The sequence below is a fragment of the Gambusia affinis genome, linkage group LG22 (genome assembly GCF_019740435.1).
Source record: "Gambusia affinis linkage group LG22, SWU_Gaff_1.0, whole genome shotgun sequence".
In the NCBI taxonomy this organism is placed as follows: domain Eukaryota; kingdom Metazoa; phylum Chordata; class Actinopteri; order Cyprinodontiformes; family Poeciliidae; genus Gambusia; species Gambusia affinis.
The window spans coordinates 21346914-21361069 of record NC_057889.1 but is presented as its reverse complement, the minus strand read 5'-3'; the positions used below and the strand labels follow the sequence as shown (position 1 = coordinate 21361069).

General features: G+C 37.9%; 1 protein-coding gene across 1 annotated transcript in view; it reads right to left on the bottom strand.

Annotated features, from left to right (window-relative positions):
* Positions 1-14156, bottom strand: part of slc16a10 (solute carrier family 16 member 10) — a 32449-nt gene that overhangs the window by 12953 nt on the left and 5340 nt on the right. The window lies entirely within an intron of this gene.

The window sequence follows — 14156 nt, the reverse complement described above, 5'->3', positions numbered from 1 at the left end:
CTTCATACGTGAGTAATTACAGACCACTGAGAGAAACTCCGGTTTCTGAGCTGTTGTCTGATTGACTGATGTCTTTAATCTTTCTGAATCCTTACCTCACCCCACGCGATTAAAGAGCTCCACCTACTCAATGCTGATGGTACGAGGACTAATTACACAGCAGCTTACCTCAAAAGTCCAACCGAAGGAAACGTGCAAAAATTCAACAGCCAATCACTCAGTAGTTTTATGGGTGTTTTTTTTTTAGGTTCATTTTAAACAAATATTTGAGAAAAGTGTACATTTTTGCTTAGAGGTCACAGAAGTACTTATTGACTGGTCCTAGTCAGGTCGTCCATGTAAAACAATTTAAAGAGATTCACTTCAAAGACTGAAGAGTTAAAGTTTTCAATAAGGGTCAAGTTCAGACAAAGTTTAGATTTTCCAGTGTCTATATGTTAAAAGCTCTGAAAGAGTGTAGGGCTTCAGCTGTCCTGGGAAGAGAAAAAAGAATAAACTACAACAGTCATAGGTAGTCGTCTGATTTTGTTTACATCTGTAATTTTTTCATGAAGTAAAATACAGCTTCTGACTGGATCAAAACACTCTGTCATTAAGGACATCAATCACCAAAGCATTTTTAGGAGATATTTGGACTCTTTTATCTATCCTGAATTCAGGTTTAACTTGTACTTGTGCAACAAAACCATGTCATCATCTCAGCCTTTATTTCAAAATGATCTGAACCTTCTCATTTGGCGGATGGTTGGGCTGCCAATGAAGCACACCTAGTGCCATGCAAAACCCCTTGAATTACTCGACAGTTTGTAAGGTGAACACCAGTCTCAGTGCTGCCTCTAACAGGATGTCAACCTGGACTATGTTGGATTTAGCTCCTATCAGCTCTGACCAGCTTCCTTGTCTCTGCTCAAGAAGTGATGATCTTGCAACCACCATGTTTCATTGTGAAGATGGTGTATTCAATGTAAAGTTTCTGCCACATGCAAGCAAAAACGTTCCATATTGGCTACCTCTCATCCAGGCCAACTTGTTTTCTGTCGCTCTTTCATGGATGGATTGGGTTTAAACAGTTGCTTGCAGTTGCATGCTTTCATTGAACAGACCTTTGTGAAATGTTCAATGCTTTGCTTTTAGGGCCTAACTTTCCTTTGAACTTCTCCACGACGTTCTCCCTGACCTGTCTGTTGTGTTTCTCAGTCTTCGTGATGCTGGTTGTTCTTTAATCAGTCGCTCCTGGTTTTCATGCTACCACATTCACAGAAATTCACGCAAAGTCAGCAAGTCCTGGCATATTTTTGCGCTGATGCATAATTGAGTTCATTGCGAATTTCAAACGCTCCCACCTGGTAGTATTTCTTACATCTACTAAACTACTTCTTAACTTTGCTTGATGTCAAGTTATTTGCTGTGTTTCAGTTGTACTCAAAACTGGGATATTCCAACTAGGAAGTTGTAACAATCAACTGGAATACATACCGACATTGGATTTTCCACTAGGAAAGTGGAAGAACTCTGACTAACTCCATTTATAACTGGTAAGGCCTTCTTTGGCTGCTCCTTGCATCAACAGTAGTAAAACGAAACATGTTGATTTTAGAAGATACGCAAGAATGTGTCTAAGATCAATGTTACATGTAGCGCCTTTCATCGACTGGAATGGTTTCTCCCACATTAGATCTACTTGTATTTAAACATTCTGTTGTCCACTGCTTGTGTTGTTGGTTTATGGATTAGGGTACTCTGTTGGTCTGCAGTTAAAAGATATTGCCACTGATGTTATTGTTGTCATTGCTACTTTTTGACAAGCAAGTAACAGCCAGACACCGTACAGGCTCTGAAGGCCTGATTTGCTAATGCCAAGTCAAATATTGAAGTGATGAGAGTAACTTCCCAGCAGACAGAAATCCATGTAAAAATACAAATGGGACACTTTTGATTCTGTTTGCATCCCTTTGCATAATTCTTTGCTCTAGATTCCCTCTGTGATCTAATAAACTGTCAAAGCCTCCGTAAAGCTTGTCCAGACAACACACAGTCAGAAAAATACCCTAAATTTAATGGAGTTGTTTCTGTTTGCTTTCATATTTGTGGAGAAGCCTCCTTTAAGCTACATAATGTAATAAATGGCTATGAACATGAAGGGCACAGAATGCCTCAAAGACAACAGGAAATTGCAGCTGTGTTGTGTCGGCCGTCTCGATTTAAACGCATTTACGCTTCAGACCAAAAAGAAATTCGAAAATGTAATATTAGGGTTTGTTTTGCCCTGGCAACATCTATCAATAGCCACAGGCTCTCCCAATTGGTTGCCACGTGTGGTCTGTCTGCTAAGCGTTTTGCTGGACACTACTGTGATGTGAACCTGGTCACCCCAAAATGACGAAAGCAGCAGCAGAAACAACCAACCTGGCATACTTCTGCTTGTCACTCTGAAAGAAAGGGTTCAAAAGCCACTGAGAGGACACCGGTATGACTGTTTATCCTATTTTCTGTTTGACAGAGAAATAAAATGGATCACACTCTCCCTTCAATACTCCTGTCCCTCATTCTGACGTCTGTCATAGCGTTTCAACGTGTTTAGGTGACGCAGTCACAAAGGGTCAATATGTGGTGTCCATGCATTATGACTCTAGTGTACCCATCTTCAGACGATGTTTCAAATCATCTCAAACCGGTTTCTTGAACAATAAGAATGAGTCTGCTGTGCAATCCACAGATCTCAATCCTACAGAGGACCTTTGGGAGACAAACAGCCTAGATGTACAGCAACAGGTCTACAGCAATGTCTGAGGAATGTTTCTGACACTTTATTGGTTCTGTCAAAAAGAACTAAAGCAGCTCTGGAAGCAAACAGCAGTCCAACCTACTGTTGCCTAGGTGTACTTAATAAAGCAGCCAAAGAGTTTGTGTATTCTTTTTGAGTGGAAAATAAACTGGATGTCAAAAAATAACTGGCTATATCTTAAAGTTTTCATCCAGTCAATTTAATTCACTTCTTCAAATCTTCAGTTGGGTAGAATAAGTGGGAACTAAAACTAAGTTTTGCTTAATTTAGACTTTTACCTGCTTACTTTAAGTACTTGGGGGTTGCTTTTAAAACGGCTTTAGTAGCTATAATCAATGGAATACATATTTAACAAACTAAGTCATTAATATTACTTTTCTATGTACAGAAGCAGCTCTAGGTGTCCCCTTATGAAGTAATTGTTCTAAGCTATCAAATAAGACAGATTGAAACACCCACTTAAGGTCCTTTAATGGATCCTCCTGTTCTCACTTAATTTGGTCAATAAAGTCAAAGGACTAAAGTAAAGCCAGTGGCTGATGATGTATTAAATACAACTGATGGAAACAGCTAATGAACTGGAAAACTCAGCTTATGCCACAGTGAGGTGGCAGGCGATTTTCCGACAGTTCAGCTTCAGCAGCTGAACAGCCCATTTTTAGACTCTTTTGATGTTAGATTCTACGTGTTGGATGAAGACAAGCCTCATCTAACACCCAACACCACTTAGGACTCTGTCCCAAGTCATCAGATCTTTCAGATGAATGAACAGCCAAAGGAGGAGAAAAAGCTTTTAAAAAAATTCAGGAACTTTTATAAATTGTGAGACAAAAACCACTGGTACCATCCTGGAGAGATGTATTATTGTTTTGCCATTATGTTGATGGACTCCTAAGGAGACTCTTTTGAGACCTTCCTTATCACAGCTCACTGCAATGTCATTTATTGTACATAGATGTGGAGTTATATTGAAATAAACCACCAAAGTAGAGAATATTAGTATAAATAATAAACAGCTGTACTATCCTGATGTAGTTTCTCGGTTCCAATCTTAAGTTCTCAAGTGGAAGGCAATTAGACTTCTTCTGGTGCTTCTTGAAAATGTTAGGCCTCTCATCAAAAAGACTTTTTCAGTTCTGAACTCTTATACTAATTGGGCCATCAATCAATGGAGTAGCCTCGTGAAAAGTAACCTCTTGCTCTACGCTTTGCTTCTATTTTGGACCATTTCAGTGATTAAAATATTAGATATTAATCAGCTGTGCTTGAAAGTAAAATTAGAATATGTGGAAAACACAGGTGGATTTAACACATACTGTTCAAAGCAACACTTTTTGACCCAGAAGTTGGAAACAAAATGTACAAAAACTGTTTACATTTGCTTGTGAGACTGAATAATTTAAATGTGACAAAAAAAACAAAAAACAATAACATTAAATTTGTGAATACTTTTTTTACTGCATGCAAGTTACTTCATGGCTGAATACATCCAGAGGAAACATGAGGAGGTAGATAACTTGTATCACAAATAAGACACATACTTGCTGACATGATAGTCAGGGATTTATTAGACAACAATGCAGGTTTTGGAAGTAAATAAAACTTCACTCAGCACACTGCTGGCTGCAAAAGGAAGGTGAAAACAGAAGTGTGTATTAGACAGGAAAGTCAAACATCAGTAAACATATCTTGGAGATGCTAATAGCCTTCTTGCTAACTTGTTCTCATATAATTAGGCCGCAATAGCCAACTTATTCTCCAATTAAAACTGTCATAATGCTGCTTTATTGAGTTCACATGTCAGCACTTAACTGAGACTGATGCCTAATATCTTATCTGAAGGAAGATGTGTTGATGTTACAACCAGGAGCAAAGGAAATGCCCAGCAATAGTCTGACATTTTCCACACCTGCCAAGGTAAACAACAGAGGGACAGCGATCCATAAATTCACACAGAAACAGCGTCATGTTTAAAACCAACAATCAGCAGGGTTAATGGTGGACAAAACTGGGGGTTGCTAAGGTAACAACTCTTTAATGGATGACTATATGGAGTGTGAGTTGTTGGTTTACAGGGTTTTCTAAGATAAGATCATCTTCACACACTGATGTTGCAGTTATGTAAGTCATCAGCTTCAGATTCACATTTCTGATCAGACCAATTCAAAGTTATGGCATATTTGACCAGGCAACAATAAAAGAGTCCTGACCTTAGCTGAATCAGAACTGCGCCTTCAGATATAGAACTTTAAAATAAGTTTTGTAGGAATAGGACAAAAGATTACATGATAAGCTTAATTTCAGCATTTAAAATTCAGCTAATTTTATTATATATATATATATATATATATATATATATATATATATATATATATATATATATATATATATATATATATATATATATATATATATATATATATATATATATAAAATTTTCTTTTTACATTTTTTTCATCTGTGACATCATAGCTGGAACACTGAGGGGTTTGCTTTTGGAGTTTGTTTCTAAAAGCTGGTCCAACCTGGTGAGAGGAAACATGGATCAAAGCATACTTAGGTTTTAGCAGGATCTAGTCAAAGTCTAGATGTAATTCCAACTAATAATCTGTGACTTGAACATTAGTGGTTGTAGATGTTCTTCATTCAAGCTGATAGAGATTGAGATATTTTGCAAAGAAGAATGTGTAAATATATACAGCCTTCTATGAGATCTGCAGCTATAGCAACCACAAAACATCATTCAACAAAATACAAACTCACAGGAGCAGAATGCAAAACCCTTCTGCACTTTTCACAGGATGTGAAAGCATCCTGTCTTGTTGCTCAACACTCCTAGCACTGAAAGAAGTGGTCAAAGTAAAAGGTTTGTGCAAACTGTTGTGACTTTTCATGGCACAGCTCCACAGCTCAAGTCCAAACTGATTGAGGAAGTATTTGTGCTGTAGCTGCAGTCTGCGTTACTTGGTGAGCGTACCGCTGATGCTGTTCAGCTACAGAGAGAGAAAAAGAGATCCCCGATCAGGGCCTCTTGGTGCTGCAGCTCCACATCTGGGCCGCAGCGTACCGTCCATCATCCGCACCGCGTCTCAACAACAGCAGCTGGAAGCGTTTAAAAGAGCTGGGCTCGCTTGAGACGGAGGATGGAAGGAAGGAAGTCACTGTTGTCCTCCTTTGTGTTTCAAACATTTTGTCTGGTACGTGTTTTCTGGCCTTGTGCTGCAGGAAGTGAAAGCTCCACTCTGGTGACACGGCAAATATGTTTGGGAAAGTTGCAGAGTGATTCCTAGCTGAGAAAAGAGCACAGATGAGAACACTTCATATGCATGCTTGGAATTACTCCGGAATTCTGTGGCTGGAAGAAGACCAGATGAAATCGTGAAATGGGGGTTGTGTTTCATGCGAAGGGGGGGAAAGGAACAGGGGTAGTATGCTGAATCTGGCTGCTGATTGGGGGAGATTATCATCCACCCACTTATTAAGCTCAGAATCTACAGATGGTAAAACATAAGAGTGTAGACGGACCCCAAAGAGTTAACTCTTTATGTACAAACATGCCAGTCTGGTATTTAAATTAGAGGATACAACAAAAATGCTTTTCTCCTCATACATCACGTCTACCTTCAAACTGAAACTTTCTTTTTGTGATCTCTCATGTACAGAGCCAGTAGAAAGTTTAACCTTTTTCAAGTTTAACAAAAATGTGGCTTTTCTGATAACAGAATTAAGAAATGTGTAAAAACAAAAAAAGTATTTTTTTTATAAATGCAGCTCTAAATGGCTTTTTGTAAATTTTCTGATCATAATTGATTCATAAAAGAAATAAAAAGGATAAAGCATCCGAGGGTGTGTGTGCTTTATAGCGCTGCTGTATTTAAGGTTAGTGTGTTTTATCACTAGGAAAGTGATTCCCAAAGAGCTACAAGTTAAAACCTCGGTTTAAAGTAGAAGGATGAGCTCTAGTAAGGCCTTTACTGGCTTTGTTTCCTATCCAGCAGATCAGATACAAGCTACACCTATGAAATCTAAGAAAAACAAGCACTGGGAATCATAAATCCTTGTAGTCCACATACACGATAATTGGTCTAGTTCTGGATGGGGTGAAGAGGGATTTTGATTCCCTTAAATAAAGGAAGTATACCGCTTTATACCTCCCTATAAAGAGGTATAACATTATATATTAAAAGAAGTGCAGCCAAGTGGATTACAAAGTCATTAACTTTGTAGGCATCCTTTCTCCTGAAAATGGTTACTATTAGTAACCATTAGTGTTGCTGCTTAACAGGTGACAGTTGTTAACCTTCTCTCTGCCTGTTCAAAATTCAAACAAGATTTGGTAACGTGACACATTGCCTGTTGGAAATTATGAAGACATTTAGCTCAAATGTTCTTACAGACATTTTATTGTGTTCTAGAAACACTTAGCTTTTATTCTGTATATCTTTAAGATCGCTGAAGCCCATCAGGATTCTTCCTTCCTAGTATTTACTCCTAGAAGCGTCTCTATACTAACTATAGCACAGACTAGATTCTGGCAGCTTCTTGTAAACAAGGAAACAGCAGAAGGAAACTGAGAGAGACATTAAGTTAACAATACCAAACATAGAAATGATAAATTAATTAGACTTTTCATAATATAGAACTCAAATTCAAAACTAACACCAGAATATTTAATATATTTTTGTTTTCTGCCAACTCATTAACTCATTATTTAGTTCCAACACTTTATATACTCTAACCAAGAGAGCATAATGTCCTAAACCTTTATAACCTGATCTTACATTTTAGCACACGTAAACTGCAACTGGTAAAGAAGCAAAGAGTTTTACTTCTTTACCAGCATATAATACTTGATACATTTAAACAACAACTCATGTAAAATAGATGAATAACTTTGTAAAGTACAAAAGAAAAACAAAAGAAAGGATGAACAATGGGTTTTACAATTATATAAAAATGTGCTATGTGCATATTGTTCGTCTCTTTGATATCTAACCCAAAATATTAGGTTAAATTTGATAAAACCCTAACTTATATATATATACACATACTACAAATGTTTAAAGGAGGTCATGACAGTAAAAATGATGGATGTGTTATTGTATGCTGTATGTTACAGTTGTCTGCAGACTGATTATCCTCTCATGTAACTCTGAATCTAGTTATGTTGGATCTGTGTGCGTCTGCCTGGCGCTCTCTGTGATGTACGGTCTCCTTCATGACTTTAGGATGTTACAGTCATTTCCTTTAAACTGTCCTGTAATTTTGTCCTGTAGAACTTTAAAAAAAATAAATGAAATTGAAAATAAAGATGCACTTTTTGTTTTATTGTTCTTTGTGTATGACTCTCAGAATGTAATTCTTTGGTAAAGTCCTTGATGTTTACCCAGATTTCTGGGTAAGGAAGATAAACTACAGTATCTCTTTTAGGTATTATGTGTTTCAGTAAATTCAGAATGTTTCAAAAGCTTGGCACTTTCAAAAGAGGACACTTTATGTTTAAAGGATGTTGATGTTGGTTTCTGTCAGCATCTTTGAAACATTTGTGTGTCTTGTTAACCCATGAGGACTTTAAGTGAGACAAAAGGCAAAGACAGAAGAAATCCAATACTAGTAAATACTTAGCTGTGAGGGCATTAAGTACAGTTGAAGTTCAATACCTTGCATCCACGTTTTGGATGCAAGGTATTGGCACGTCACACTTGAAATATTACAGTCAATCATATCCAAGCAGCACTTCAAAATGAAATATTTTACACATTGACATGATGGCTGTAATTTAAGATTAAGATTGATCTTTCATGTCTAACATTTTTAGCAAATCCAACATGCAACTTTCCAAGACTCTATCTTCACCTGCAGCCACATGTAGTTTGTCTGAGACCAAATGCTCTGTCAAATATTAATGTCTGCATGCTTCAAACATGCTAAGCTCTGCTGGAATGATCCATCCTGGTTATTTTTGCTTTTCATTTTTCAATGCCAAGTTGGAGTGAAGGTAATTCAACAAAACCCAAAGAAGATCTCTACTGAGTATCCATCTCTATTCTGTAAAGCAGAACTTAACCCGGCTCACTAAGGAGCTTCTCCGATACGAAACCGTGCCAGAGCTGGAACAGGAAGGCAGTGAACCAGCAGCACAGAGGGGAAACAGGCCTTTTCCCTCCTGTTTATGTGCAGTGGGTCACAGCCAGGTTTCAGTATCTCACCAGGTTTTCCCAAGCACTGATACTAAAATAATATTTTCTACCCACCTGTACAGCCAAAACATCAGCTTCATATTTCTTACTTCCTGTTTTATGCTTTTTATTTCATAGGCATTGAAAACAAAAAAAAAAAGGTTCAGCCGCAATATGGTCAGATGACGCCTTGTTATTGATATTCTGTCAGCATCAGCAAAACAGTGCTGATAAGATCTGCAAACGCTCTCTGGTGAGGTCAAAGGTTGTTGGTGCGATCATGAATAAATAAGAAGAATGTGGCTTTTCATGGCACAGGGCCCATGAATAGCCCCATGTGGCATTCCCAGAGGGACGGACTTGGAACTCCTAACAGATGTTGAAGACCGCTGAGGCTGACAATCTGAGGCCAATCTATGGACTGGATGGTCCCGCCCCTGGATCTCACTTCGTGATTGGTTGAGCAGAAATAACTGTTTTCAGTCAACAACTATCATGCCACTGGAGAAGTTAGTTGTCAAATGGGAGTAATGGCTCATTTCACATATACTATCGGGATAAAATTATTCATTTAAGTAAGTACACCCTCTTTAACATTGTGAGAGTTATGGATCTGAACAAAATATATGAACATTTTGTCCTATAAAGGTCTCAGAGAGGAAACTATAAATCTGGGCAACAGAACAAAATAATACACAATATTCCTGTTTATTTAACAAAAACATTCACCCTGCCTGCATCAGCAAGAGTGAGCAGTTTTATTAGAGAAGAAATGTTGGTAGTTTGCTCTTTCGTGAAGCATTCAGGCCTGTGTTCAGGTCAGGCCAAAGAGGAAAACCTTCAGAGCAGCTGCAGTTCTTCCCAGGAGGAGATTCATGGTCAGATTATGCAATGTTCAGAGAAATTGCAAAAAAAAATTAAAAATTCTTAGACTCTTCAGGCTACAGTTTGCATGTTAAATGTTAAAGTTCATGAAAGAATCAAAAAAGACTGAATTATTATTGTTATTTGACCAAACAGAACATAGGCTCAGGTTTGCAATGCTGCATCGGAACAAATTACAAGATTTCTAAAACTAGGTGCTTCAGAGAGACAAGAGCAACCAGGCATGATGTCTGACTCCTGAATCACCTCAGACAAATTGTAAAACACAGTGGTGGAGGACTAATGACATGCGCTTCTTCAGCATCCACAGAAACCAGGTAGCTTCTAGTCCCTTAACTCAACATGATCTCCTCTGTTCACCAAACTGTTCTTGAATCAAATGTAATTGGCCCCTGACAACTGAACCTGAATCTTGACCCAGACTTGACTGAGCAACAGGACAATGACAAAACAACTGCAAATCTGCCAATGAAGGACTGAGAGGGACAAATTAGGGTGTTGTGATGACTTAGTTAAAGTTCAGGCTTTAATTTGATGGAACTATTATGAGACCTTATGAGATTATTGCAGAAACACATTTCCTAAAACCCCAACATTGTAAAGAAGAATGGGCTAAAACTCTTCATCAGCAATATTAAAGAAATATAGATATGAATGCTTCAGTTTGCAACCAAATGGGTGGATGGACATCAATTTTGCATTTTGGCTCTCATTTTGTTAAATAAATTACCACACAGCAAACTTCTGACTGAACTCCAAGAAATAATGAGTTCGCTGACTTTGGACATCAGACCAAAGAGGATGTGTTTGGCAGTAATGCACATTGTAATGTCTGGGCGAAAACCAAACACAGGATATCAGCACATGTAACCCATTCAAGAGCTGTGGTGGAAGCAACATGATTTGGGCTGGAAGGAAACATTGTGGTTGTTGAGTCAAGAATGAACTCCTTTGCATTCCAACGTATTTTGGAGTCATATTTGAAGTCTATGAAACAACAATAGCTTTACCTACAGTAAAACATGGTAGTAGAGGAACGATGATTTGGATTGTGTATAACTCAAGAGAAAGGCAGGCAATCGGAATGCTTACTGATAACTCAACTGTATGCCCGTGCACCTTGAAGCTATTGAGTGCACCATTAACTCTTCTATAGATCAAAGGAATATAAAGACGAATTTGAGGCCCAAAAGCAACAAAACAACAAATCCTGTCAAATCCTGATTCTCCATCTTCTTAAGTTGCATTACCTACATTTACCCCTACACATGCTTTTTTTAAACTACAGAATGACTGAAGAGCCCCAGGCATACTTTACACCATGGATGTCAGCACATACTCAAAGCTGACATCCGGTGGATGTAAGTATATTTTTACGACTGCGTACCCTGTGTCACACAGTAAACTGCTGGGAGGTGATCACATCAAACTGTTTTGTGGAGGACACCAAACTGATAAGGTTGAGAGTTGGCATAACCAGTTGAAAAGATTCACATCAGCCAGACTTCCACTTTGTGGTGCACAGTCTGTCACTTAGAGAACATTAACCACTGTTCTCTGCTTTGGTGGAAAAGAGTGGCATGTGTCCAAATAGCTTCTCAAACCTCTTAGTATCCATTAAGAATGAAGGAATTTGTCAAGAGAAAGGCAGGCAATCGGAATGCTTACTGATAACTCAACTGTATGCCTGAGTATGTGAGGGCCTTAAGATGTTCTGTCTAATCACTGCTATAACTCAAAGCATCAAAGAACAGACAAACATGCGCAAACATGCATTTCTGTAAGTTGTGAGCGGACCCACAGTCAACAGAGAGAAGACAAAATACAACACAGACAAATCAACCTCCAACAAAGCATCAACCAGTGTTTTGATTCCAAAGTTTCTAACCATCCCATGTGGCATGTGGTGTTTAGAGATTGTGTGCTTGACTTTGGGAGAAGGAATCATGTTGCGACATGTGCTTGGTATGCATCTCTGCTCACAGCACACCCACACTCAGGTGGGTTCTTTAATGTGTAACTACCTACATCATCATTAAGCCTGGGAATTATACAGCTTCTGTTTGCAAAGACTGTAGAAAGAGCAAAAACTATCTACAGGTACAGGTTCAAACAATAAATCATCAACCATCGATTAGGGAATCTTTCCATTTAATGTCAGAAGTTCAAGATTTCTTGCGATTGTACCTTTTGTTTACATTCTTTCTATCTGTACACAAGACTAGTGGGATGAAATCTATTCCTACTAACCCATCATAATGAGATTTTATGATCCCAGTTTATCTTATAGTTTACTGATGAAGGATGTACTTAGATATCAGGTTGGACTTTACCCCTAAGATAGGTAAAGTTACCTGAGAGAAACACAATGACACTGACGATAGTGAAGATAATGACCAAGAAGATAACAGAGAGAAGTTATTTTTTACTGATGCAGTATGGTTCCATGTATTGAGAATTCAACTGATCAAGTGAAAAAGACCTGCTGCCTGTCACAAGTGATCTCAATCTACAGATGAAGGTGTTGTGATGTGACTCCAGTGAGGTCTGGCATAGATTATCTTCCTTGTATATGAACGTCCACCCACAAGAAGGTCCATTTAAAATGTCTTTTTTTGATTTTTTTTTTTTTTTTTAATTAAAGTTATTTTAAGTAGTTTTGCATTCCTGCAATAGCATTCACGTTATATCTGTATATATTTTATATTTTTTAAGTAGACTAATTACCCATTCAGTCTTACGTAAGACCACTTTAAACATGTCTTACATTTGAGTCTAAAGAGTGGGTAAAGAGGGAAAACTGCACATTTACACGTCACAGACAGTGAAGTGGAATACAAGCAAGAAAGAAAGCGGAAAAGAAAAGTAGAAGTTGGGTGGGTCCACAGAAGAGAAATTGCTGTCTTGGAGATAAACAGAGGGAGGTTTAACTCGTGTCATGGAGAGATATTCCTCTTTCTGATCTGCCTGCACGAAGAAGAAATGTGGAGGACTGCTGAGCAGTAAGGAATTACTGGTCCTGCCGAGATCAGCGTCTATGTAATGACCTAAACACATGACAATGGGTTTGTGTTTAAAAAATTACTTTTTTTAATGCTTCATAAGTTAATGTGCCACTTTTTTACTGATATGCATTTTAAATTCAAAGTTCTCTATGATGTGACTGTGACCAAGCCAACTTGGCTCAAATCACCATTTTCTTTTAAAAGTCAAACTTAAGTTAAGTTTAGCTTACTGGTGCATCACTTCTGTAATAAAGTAAAGTATTAATACCAACCAATTAATGAACAAATATGTGTGTCAATCTAAATAAATTTTGAATAAGTCTTACATCTTAAAACTCAGTATTTTGCTCTCAGTGAACCAGGCTTCATTTTTAACTTTCTAAATAATGTGATAAACTGATGGTTTATCACATTGTAGCAAACAGCCAATAATAAGTTGTTTTCTTAGGGATACAATTTAACCCCCCCCCCCCCTTTCTATAGATGAACTGAAAGTACACCCTGATTCAGTTCCCGCATGTTACAGGACAAGACATTACCAAAAGTATTTGTTATACCAAGATGTCTTTTTCTGCACAGTTAACTTTGGATCCCCTCACAGCATCTCAACGAATACTTCCAAAAATACTTGGTAAAATTTTGTGTTTTTGCAGTGAAGACATCAGGATGTGAATGTTTCTTCATAAACAACTGAAGATTTTAGTTGTCGTCCTGATTTTTTCAGATGTATCTAACAAACTTTCTGTCTTTTCTGGTTGTCGTTAAAAATGTTTATCATTACAAAGTCAAACCCAAACTCTATTGATTCACTATGTTTATTATGCCATGCCTCTTGGCCTTCACTGCACTTCCTTTTCTCCAAGGTCCAACTTTAGATTCGTCAAGTGGCCTATTATTCCCTTTAGGCTTAGCGTCTCACAACAGGAAGGCTTGTTGTTGAATGCGAACGTTCAAGTAGTACTTCACGGAAACAAACAAATTCAGGAACAACATAAATCGATGTGTGCTTACGTCGATGAGTAGAGCAGAGCAGGATAAAGACATTACTGGAAATGCACAGTTAGCTTTTCCTGTAGCAGCCACTTCTAAAGCAGGGCTTCCTACTCTGAGTGTCAGCCATATTGTGACATAATAAGCACTGCTGCATTTCTGTAAGGCTCCGTGAAACTCTGCAGGTTAATGCCTATGAGTTCATATTGCACTACAGCAAATCTTGTTTCTCTAGGTAGTTAATCTGCATAAACCTTTATGCAGGTTTATGCAGTTTAACAATGGAGTCTGAAAAGTTTAAACTTGGAGGCA